Genomic DNA, 11,438 nt, shown 5'->3' with positions numbered 1-11,438 from the left:
TGTCAAAAGACGACGAGCAAACTAACAAATATAAGGTAGCGAACTACGCTTTGGTGGCCTTCAACAACGAGGTAAGGGACTCAACCAAAACTCATTTACCTTACTATGAAATTACTTGATGCATTTCATGAGTTATTTTTAAATTAGTTAGTAAGAAATAAAAAATATAAAAAGAAAATCATGCTTATCTTTCTAGTGATTTTAAAAAATAAAAAATGAGCATGACAATTGCATGTTAACTCCTTACACTAAATATAATGAGTTAGATTCACTAAAGAAGGACAATGTATAATTATAATAAACAATAATAAAAAAAAGATCATTGGAATTAAAACGATTATTAACAAATCGAATCTTTTGTTTGAAGATGCTATGTTAGTAGACATAACTCATTAAGTATTTGTGTAATAAGTGATATAAATTTGAATCTAATGGTTGCATACCAAATAAAAATAATTCTATGAATGCTTAAATGTTCATCTTGATGATTTTCGTGATGAAGCTTGTTTTTCGGTTTTTAAATGTTGATGCATATTTTTACTTGGCATAAAAGATAAATACATACTTGTATGAAATAAATTACATAAATTAAAACACATAAAAAGGGGAATGCATCTCTTTTGAAAAATGTCTTTATTTCTAAAACTTATCAAGTTTTTCAATCCATGTATATTATTATTTTTTGAATCTCTTGAACTATGAAAGTGATTTTGATGGTATAAATTTGAACGAGTTATTATCCAAATCATGATCTTGATATCTTGATAATTATAACTTGAGATTTTTATATAAATCAAGATCGTTCACTATGATTCTTTCATTTTATTAAAGAGAATTATCTAAATGAATCATGATTTCTCTTTTGATTTCTCAGAATTATAAATTAATTTTTTATATAAATCATTTTTTTATTCACTCTTTCACTAAAACGGAGATTTGTCAAAATGAATCATGTATTTTGGTATTCACGAATTGACCCTTCTTGATCTTTCATATTAATGACTTTTATTTTATGATTTTCATATGACTCCTTTATATTTATGTTATGATTAGAGCATTGATGCAAAAGAAAGCAAAAAAGTGCTAGCTTGAATATTAAACTTAGGTATGTTAAATTCTTGATTTCTCAAAATTTAATACTTGATATCTTTTATGAATCAAGATTCTTATTCTCCTATATTTCCTTTTCCTTTGTTAAAGAGAATAGTTATGAATCATGATTTTTCTCTTAATTTCTCAAAATTCATGACTTAAAATTTTCTTTGAAAATTGCTTAGTATTTGATCTCCTAAGATATCTTTTTGCTATTTACAAAAGAAAAGACTTATCAAAATGAATCATGACATGATCCTTCGTGATATTTGATAGTAATATCTTTCAATATGTTTGTAATTGGTTGTATACCTTATGTCATGTTTGAAAATTGATGCAAAGGAAAAATATTTATAATATTGTATTATTCCCTTCCTTTGGACAATGACAAAAAGGGAGAAAGATTACCAATTTGCACATTACAAAAGGAAGAAAAATTGCTAGCTTGTAATCTCAAGCAAAAGTGTTATTTTGCCCATCTCAAAAGGTAAAACTTGTAAAATTGCACATTACAAAAGGAAGCAAGAATTGCTAGCTTGTACATTTCAAAGGCAAAACTTACTAGCTTGCATATCTCAAAAGAGAAGGAAAATGTGCTATCTTGCATATCTTTAGATTTTCACATCTCAAGAAGCAAAAAGTGCTAGCTTGCCCATCTCAAGAAGAAGCAAAAATTGTTATCTTGCATATCTCAAAAGATGCAAAAATTTTGCTAACTTTCATATGTGAAAAATTACTAGCTTGCATGATGATATATGCAAAGATATTTTAAAAACTTAAAATTATATTTATAATACAATGATTTGAAATTATATCTTAAAAACTTGCTAGCTGCACTTCTCCTTTTAGTTGATGACAAAGAGGGAGAAGATATGATGATGAGTTGAATCATACATGGTAGGATGTACTTTTATATTTTAAAATATTGCATGATTTTTTTAATTTAAAGGTTTTATCAATATAGTATATTGATAAGGGGAGTTTAGTTAAACTTCGTTATCAATTGGTTGTCATCATCAAATAGGGGGAGATTGTTGAATCTCAAATTTTGAAGATGAAATCAATTGATAAGTTTATGATCTAATATGCATTTTGAGTGACATAGGGCTAGTTTCGATCATAGCGAGACAATTTGATTAAAGCAGGAAGAATCAATGTTCGGCCGAAGTAGAACATATTAAAAGATTGAACGTTGAGCTGAAGAATCCGTCGATGTGTCGGTAGAAGTTTTCGTGCCATGAGTTTAGGTATCGAGCCAAGAAGATCGAACATTGTGCCAAGGAGAATATATATTGCGGGAAGACAATATGCCAATTGGGCAATATGCCGAATGAGATAATGATATGTCAAACGGTCGGACGAAGCATCGGATGAACCAATGACATGTTGGACAATATGTGATTAATACTTTATAATAATTATCTAGATTAAAATAGTTTAAGGTCTAATTGAGTCAGTATTAGAGTAAAATAATATCAACTCAATTATGGGCCAATTAAACTTGAAGTAGGGCTGAATTGGGCATGTTGTTTGGCCCATTTAGTATCTTGTAGCAAGGTTTGGCTATGGTACCACCTAGACACGGTCTTTAAGACTGTGTTAGGCGATGGTACCGCTAGACTGGGTGGTGGTACCACTAGACTAGGTGGTGGTACCACCTAGTGTCAGTGTGTCAAGCGATAGTAACCATTGCCTAGTGTTAGAGAGTATTGGCGGTGGTACCGCCAGTACCCCGAAATCTCGGGGATTTAAATTTTTTGCTCCAAATTTGAATCCATTTGGGGCTTATATAAGCCTCACTCATCCCTACTTAGTTTATACATAAACTGAGAGAACAAAAAATGAAAACTTTGTTGTAGTATTGTGAGAACTCCTCTCAAGCTCTAAGTGTTGGGTAAAGTTTAAGAGAGGCATGAGTGATTGTAAAGGTTATCTCCTCAACCTATGAAAAGGAGAAAAGGGGTGTAAATGGATAGTTGATCTTCGTCTGTTGGAAAGAATATTAGTAGTGGAAGCCGGTGGCCTTGAGTGAAGAGGAATCGGGAGTGGATGTAGGTCACGACGACCGAACCACTATAAAATTAGTGTGTCTCCCTTTCTCTGCTTGTTTACTTATTTTACAACTACATTACTTGCTCATTACTACTTTTATAATTTTTTTAAATTTAAACACCTTTCTAATATAATTTCATCGAACGAAGTTTTCAAACCGATGTAATTTTATGAAAGCACTAATTCACCTCCCCCTCTTAGTACCGACTTGATCCTAATATCACATACGCAGTGGAAAGAAAAAATAAAAACTGGTTCTCAAAATAATCTTATCAAGTCATCGTGCGAAGATCGGGAGTGTAAAACTCAAAGCGACAAAACTCACATAAAGGGTGTGAGACTTTCTCACCCAAGGGAACTCGTATATCCTCTCTAGCAATGATGCACACGATAGACATAGTAATAACGCACCTCCTCGAGTAGCAGCACACAATGAGGGATTGATCTCTCTCGCTAACCTTTCGCACTAGAGAGGGGGCAGTTGGTTGGAGAAAGAAGGGGGGAGGAGATTTAGAGGGTGGCGGCAATAGGGGTCTAACCTATAACTCTTTTAGTCCTAACTTATATTTATAGAGAGCCTCCTTTAATTAACCCTAATGGATCTTTCTTATTGGATATTGGATCTCCATCTAATTACCTTTGACTTAATAGATATTGGATCCCCATCAAATAACCATTCTAAGCTCTATTGAATCTCTCTCAATGATCCATTAAAACAAGGGCTTATCGAACATCCCATATCCGATCCTCTATTTGTCACGTTATCCACCGTATGTGTATGACCCTTTAAGCCCAATACCAAGCTGGTTGTAAGTTGCACATGTTAGAACTTTTTCAAACTTAATAAATTATTAGCTTCATAATAATTCACTCTACTCATTGAATATAGACGTACTAGGCCACTACACTATGTTAGGACTGCATCAGCACTAGGGTGGTGAATTAGTGTTTTCGAAAAACTTTCATCAATTCGAAAAAACTCGTTTGATCAAACTATATCGAAAAGATGTTTAACTTGAAAACATTCATAAGTATATTTAGTAAATAAATCAGTTTGTAATGAAATGAAATGCTGAACAGAAATTACAAATCGATTTATAGTGGTTCGATTGTCGTGACCTATGTCCACTTTCGATTCCGCTTCACTTAAGGCCATCGGCTTCCACTACCATTCTTCTTTCCAATGGGGAAAGATAAACTGTCCTTACAACTCTTTCTCCTTTTGATAAGCTCAGGAGAGAACCTTTACACCCCTCTTTTATAAGGTATCTCTCACACACCTCCCTTAGAATAACCTCTAAGCTCAAGGAGGAGGGACTCAACTTTCTCACAGAGTTTCTATGCTCTAAACCCTAAGATTTCATTTTATTTTGTAGTTGTGTCAAGAAAGAAAGATTTGAGTATTATAGGCCCAAATGGATTCAAATTTAGAGTCAAAACAGTCTCATCCTGGATTTTTGGGGTACTTATAGTATCATTACCTGCCAGACTTATAACTAGTGGTATCATCACTTGTTAGTCTAACACTGGGTGGTACCACTGCGTAGTCTAACTCTGACACTGACACTGACAATTGGTGGTACCACCACCCAGTCTGGCGGTACCATCGCCTAACACAATTTGGGAGACTGTGTTTGGGCGGTACCACTGCTTAATCTGGCGATACCACCTCCTGACACAGTCTGAGATGTTAGGACCATATTGGCACTAAGAGGAGGGAGAGGGGCGGTGAATTAGTGCTTTTAAAAAATCATATCGGTTTAAAAAATTACGTGTGACAAAAATCATATCCAATCCCAATTTCTCTTCACTCAAGGCCACTAGCTTCTACTATTAATCTTTTTTCAATGGGTGAAGAGAAACTACCTTTACAACTCTTTTTCTTTTTTATAGGCTCAGGAGGGAACCTTTACGCCCCTTTTTTATAAGGCAACCCTCACACACCTCCCTTAGATCTACTTCTAAGTTCAAGGAGGAGGGAACTCAATGTTTTGACATAGTTTTCTTAATTTTTTTCTTAAAAATTCTTGCTCCTTTCTTGTTGCCCAAGTAGGATATTTATAGGCCCCAAATGATTTTTAAAATGGAGTCAAAAATTTAAATTTTCGGGTCTTCCGAGTATAGGCGATACTATCGCCTACACTAGGTGATACCACCGCTTGCCAGTCTGACATTAGGCGGTACCACCACTCAGTCTGGCAATACCACCACTTGACACACAAACACTGGGTGGTACCACCGCCCAATCTAGCGGTATCACCACTTGACAATCTCGGAGACTAGGCTTTTGATTTTTCCAACTTAGGTGGTTCCACTGCTAGTTTAGCGGTGCCACCACCTAACACAACCTTTGAGTCACTAAATGGGCCTCCCAATGAGCCCAAATTAATCCCAATTTAGGCCTAATTGGCCCATAATTGAGTTATCTTGGTTACACTCAAAACTAACTCAATTAGACTTAAATTAACTCGATATAAACATAATCAATTACAAGCGTGAATCCTATATTGTCTGGTATGTCATTGGTTCATTTCATCTGATTATTTGATGCTTTGTCTGATCCTTCGACATATTACCTAATCGGCATGTTGACCTCCTGCAACTTTCGATCTCCTTGGTGCAATGTCCAATCTTTTGGCCTGATAGCCAAACTCATGGTATGAAGTCCTTCTGACATGTCGAAAATTCCTCCGACTCAACGTCCAATCTTCTACATGTTCGATTCTAGCCTAACGTCTAATTCTTCTTGCTTTAATCAAATTATCTTTCCTTGATCGAAGTTAGTCCTACGTCACTTAAACGCATATTAGATCATAATTTTATCAATTGATTTCATCATTAAAATTTGAGATTCAATAATCTCTTCCTTTTTATGATGACAACCAATTGATGATTGAGTTTAAACTAAACTCCCCTAATTAATATGCTATATTGAATTAAAGTAAACTCGAATTCAAAAAGAGTGATAACCTTTGAATTCAAGTTGAAACACTATTATTACATGCATCATAATATCAAATCATGAGTTAAAATATCATTGCATCCATAATGTGAAATCAACATAATTTTAAAATATATCAAGTATATCATATCATGCATAATCATCATCATAACTTCTCCCCCTTTGTCATAATCACAGAAAGAGTTCACTGTAAATTTAATCTAACCTGAAGTGATAACACTACTTGGATGATTAGCAATAGTCTCTACGTTATCCTTATCTTCTTTCCTTTGTTTTCTCTTATTTTTTTTGCTTTTTCTTTCTCTTTTTCTAAACCATGTTGTCGCAGTTTTTTAGCCTTATTCGCAGCCACTTGAAAAAAAAAAAGAGAAAACTAAAGCTAAAGTGAGCTATGGATTTTTATAGCCTATTATGGGGGCTGTTTGCCCAACAGGAGCAACTCCAAAGTTGGTTCTTCATATGATGAAAGTGAGAGGGCTCAATATAGCTCATGTAAAGAGTCATTTGCAAGTAAGCAAAGCTGTGGTGCATCTTTTTTGGTCTGTTTGTTTCTTCATTTCCTCTCCAATTCGTATGCTTTGAATGATGTATCGAAGCAAGAAGCTAGATGATTCCTGGAAAGATTTATTCCCTACCATTTCTTCAGGTTCGGCTGTGTTCTAACTCTTCCTTTTCTTTTGGAACACTTAGATTAGGGTTTCTCCGAAGGCAATATACAACTACACTACTCTCCTTCATGATTGCCAAAATCTGACCTGTTGTACCATTCTGCATGCACGGACAGCTTAATACCAGTTCTTTAGAATGGAGACTACATGCCGCAGAGTATTCATCAGCTTGATCACCTCTACAATCTTTGGCAGCGAAAGTGGTACCAGCGGTCACTCGATCTAAGCAGCAGCATGTTAGGATTGTTATACAACTTTACACTGGAGAGTCAGTATAGCTTGATTCGATCCCGAAAGCTCAAGATCGTCCATGTGGGTATCCGAGGTGGGAGCTAGAGAAGGAGGTCGGGTCAGGATCGGCATCTTCTTGGTCGACCCGAGGTAAAGCTCGAGAGCCTCTTCCATGTGGGATTCTTGCACACTAGCCAAAGTCGAGAGGGAGATTTCTAACTTGATCCCTCCAAAGCTTAAATCAGTATGAGGTGAACTAAAGGGTGTTTTCGGATGCCCGATGTCTGACTCCCTAGCGTTGGCCAGAGAGTCAGTTTTTATATCTATTGTCGAGGGTTGGTTGTACATAGTTCGTTGATGACCGTCGACGCTCCGAGCTACTCGACCATATACTCCACGCGGTGCTATCTTGCAAATCCCCAGGTTGTTCCGTGTTGTATGGCACCGTCTTATACGACCCCAGGTGGCGTAGGCACGGTCACACATTCCCGCTGCATCACTCCGAGCTCTTATGGCTCGTCAGCTCCAGGACACCACATCGGTTCTGAGATAGCTGCTGGCTGTTGTTGCGTGGTGGTACTAGAATATGCCATATCAAGGGTAAGGTAGAGAAACTAGTTGCATGGCTCTCTAACTCTCAAACCCTAATTTCTAACTGCAACTTTCTTCTGCTGCGGTCAAGAAGGCTCCAAGAATGGACGTTTAACAAGGAAGGCAAGGAAAGCTACGACTGCAGGAAAACCGAACCTGATGACTGAGAACAGGAGGGAGAAAGATTGGTGTCACAGCAGGTCACAACTAAGCTTGAGATCAAACTTGGTGAATGATGGGGCTGACAATAAGAAGCGTCCTGAAGCTGAAGAAGAAGTAAAGAGTAGTGTGCTCTCACTCTGACTCGCACTCTCGCCACCTGAATCCATGCAACAACATGAGGTAAACACGAAACCTACAATGCAGTTCATGCGGGCAGATTGCAGCAAGAAGGCAGGTTTGGGACCAAGTGCTTTAGATCTGACCATGTCCATGAGGGCGTTGGAATGAGTACTAGTCTCAGGTACCTCAAGATTTGGTTGAACCGTAGAGAGATGGTGGCCTGAGTTCATCTGAAATCATAATTCTCCGGTAAAAGGTACTGGTGATTCAATCTTTATAAAGGTGATGAAGATTTATTCTCTCAATATTCTTGAATGACATGCTTGCTCGTGTTAATTCAGGAAAAATCACATATGTTTCGAGACAATATATATCAAAATTTGAAAAATTAGTAGATCAAAATATTGCAATTTTCTGTTGCTGGTAAATTCTTGTAGAGTTTCGGATGCTCCATTGAGTCTCCATCTGAGATTTGTAGAGGGGTTCTATGTATGGCTGGAAGTAATGATCTAATTGATCTTCTATGACTCGTGTATAATTGCAAATCAAAAAAAAAAAAAAAAGAAGACTTTTTTTTTTGTTAAAGAAAGAGAATTGTTTTTGATATATACATTTTAGTTGTTATCTTTTCACAAAGAATCATGTAAAATATTGTATTCTCTTTTACTATATTTTCATGTTCTTTCACAGTGACAGTATGAAAATATAGAACAGAGAAGTTGGATAACTATAAGTGATAGTTTACTTTTATAATCAGAGCATAAAAATATTGTCATGTAGAATAATCAAGTTAATGCACATGAATAAGCATCTCAAAATGTATACAATTTTTCTTCTTTCGATCAGTACAATTATCTTAATATCATGAACAATAGCTATAGGAATGTCAAGTTTGCTGTTGATGGCAGCACAGTCACCATCTACCCCAACTAAAAGAATTCATTCTTTGTTCCACAGATGCATGTGAAATGCAGGTAGAGATTAAGAATCAAAATACCACAGCATAACAATATCCTATCTTTATCTGACTTATCTTCAAGCCAAAGCCACAGTCAAAGGCCATATCTCCTGAAAGTTTTGGCATCAGCAGATCTGGATGTGCATTATATGATGAAGGCAGATATCTGAAGAGAGAGAGAGTGAGAGAGAGAGAGAGAGAGAGAGAGAGAGAGAGAGAGAGAGAAAGAGAGAGTATCAAGTAATACTGCAGATCACCAAAGAACCCCAAACAAAAATAGAAATGTTTCAAATATGTGAGAGGATACAGCTTATAACTTCTCAAGCTTGTTATAGTACCAGTGGCAACAGCACCATCCAGTCACAAAGATCTTCCCAATGACACCAGAATCCTTAAACTTCAAATTTATCTATTTTTGGACAGGATTAAATTTTGATATTAGACACAGTGATCAGCACAGAAAGAAAGCTATATCTTGTGAAGGCCACACCATCAGAATAAACAAGCCAATATCAGAGCCTGACAGCAGCTGATTTATCACCACAATGGCCATATAGATCAGGGATTTCTTTGCTCTTCTCCCCTTAAGATTGTGTCAACCATCTCACTACTACAGAGAAATAGATTTGGCAATGCTGAAACCATATTACCCTCTGAGAAGCTTCCTAGAGAATTAGATTCTTGATTGAGGTTTTCTATTATTCTACACTTGATGGGCAACTTGAAGAACTAGTAAACATTAGTCATAAGATTTCAGTTCATTTGTGGCTTATGACAACAATATTAAACTGTACATGTACCAATTATTATTTCGAGTAAACCTTAGATTGGCATTTAAATTATAGGATGCCAATGTTTAAGTTTTTATATGAAATAATCAATCGAGTAGCACTAATTCATTTTGCAAGAGCACTATGCCCAGCTTAAATTTGAATTTCAATTATTTGTTTTTAACTTTTTCTTTTGTTAGTGTGGATCAATCACCACTTTAAATTATGAAGACACCTCGACTTAGCTCATATTCTGAATCTTGTGACACTTTAAGAATCGATCTAGACATAGTTTAGCATGACAAGGTTCTTTGGCCGATTGAGTCAACTATTATCGGTGTAAGAAGTGGTAAGAGGAAAGAAAAGAAGCGATCTTGATGGGGGCATAACTAAACGAGTGTTACTCCGAGTTAAACTAGTAGGTTTCCATATAAGAAAGACCGATGATATCGGAAGAATACTCGATAAAATTCTTTGATCGATAAAAGTCAAGTATTCATAATCTCATCTCCTTATTTATTCAAAGATTATTCTCGAAATGATCTCTTGTTTGAAAATTTTTCTATCACAATTTATATTTTTATTATTTTTATAAAAAAAGGTGATATTCTTGTGTCAAGTCTTAGGACATGAGTTTCACGTTTTCCAGGTGATACATCACTCAAGATTTTGTTGGGATTGTATGTCTGCCGTGTTAGCTAGCTCTGATTAGGTGGGGCTGGTGGTGACGACTTCTCTCCAAACTCATGATGGCAAAAGCATCAAGAACCAGAAGCAAACACACACAATCTGATTTGTGATCAGCTAGTCATAGCCAATTCCCATTTGCATTGATTCATCCAATAATCTGTGATGTGATATTATCCTATGGTAGGTGGGATCTTTTTGTTCTATATCAACAAGAATTACAATTTACTCAATCTTTTATGCATTGGGAAGAGTAGTTGGCGGACATCTTTTGGTACCTATACAAGACTTTCGAATCACTCAAACATTACCTTTTTGTGCAATGAAAGAAAGAAACAGGCACCATAGGGTTCTTCCATCTGTCTCAACAAGGGACAAGGAAGGAGGTCCCTTGATTTGGATTTGTTGCTATCAACATCCAAACAGATCAGATCTTTGGGTCACCATCTGTAATTTATAAAACATCAAAGGTCTCAGAAATATTGTCTAAAATTAGGATCTGCGAGATTAGATTTCAAATTAGCTAAGGTTAAAATGTATCTAATCGAACACTATTAAGTCGAGTTAAAAGTCTCAACTATATCAAGGTTCGCAATATCGTACAATATCGGTGTTTCGACCTGGGCTCGGTACCGGTACGATACGGTGTACCGAGCGGTATACCCAAGTGCACCGAGTACTATAGCACTATTACAGTGCATTACTACAGTGTACTGGTGCACTGTATTGCTACCATAACAGTGCATTGCAATAGTAAAATGTACTGTTATAGTGCTACAGTGTTACAGTGCACTGCTACAGTCAGACCGGTAACGAGCGATCCGCGTACCGTTAGCTTGTCGGACCGGTACGTACCACCCGTATCGGACGGTACGATTCGGTATGACAGCCCTTGAACTATATATCATCGGACTCTCTCGATATTTATAAATACAAGATCACTTTTTTAGTCATCTTTTTCAATCTCTCCTCAAGCATAAATATTTTTTAACATAATACATATGTAATTTACCTAAACTAACGGACTAAATTATTTTTTAAAATTTATCTCGGTGTGAATCAAGATTTACTCATAAAATAAATTGTATCATACTCAAATGAAGAATCAAGAAGACTTGATTATAGAATCGAGTGAGCGCAATTCA

The sequence above is a fragment of the Musa acuminata genome, unplaced genomic scaffold (assembly GCF_036884655.1).
Source record: "Musa acuminata AAA Group cultivar baxijiao unplaced genomic scaffold, Cavendish_Baxijiao_AAA HiC_scaffold_1137, whole genome shotgun sequence".
NCBI classification, from domain to species: Eukaryota; Viridiplantae; Streptophyta; class Magnoliopsida; order Zingiberales; family Musaceae; genus Musa; species Musa acuminata.
Note: the sequence above shows the minus strand (reverse complement) of the source record.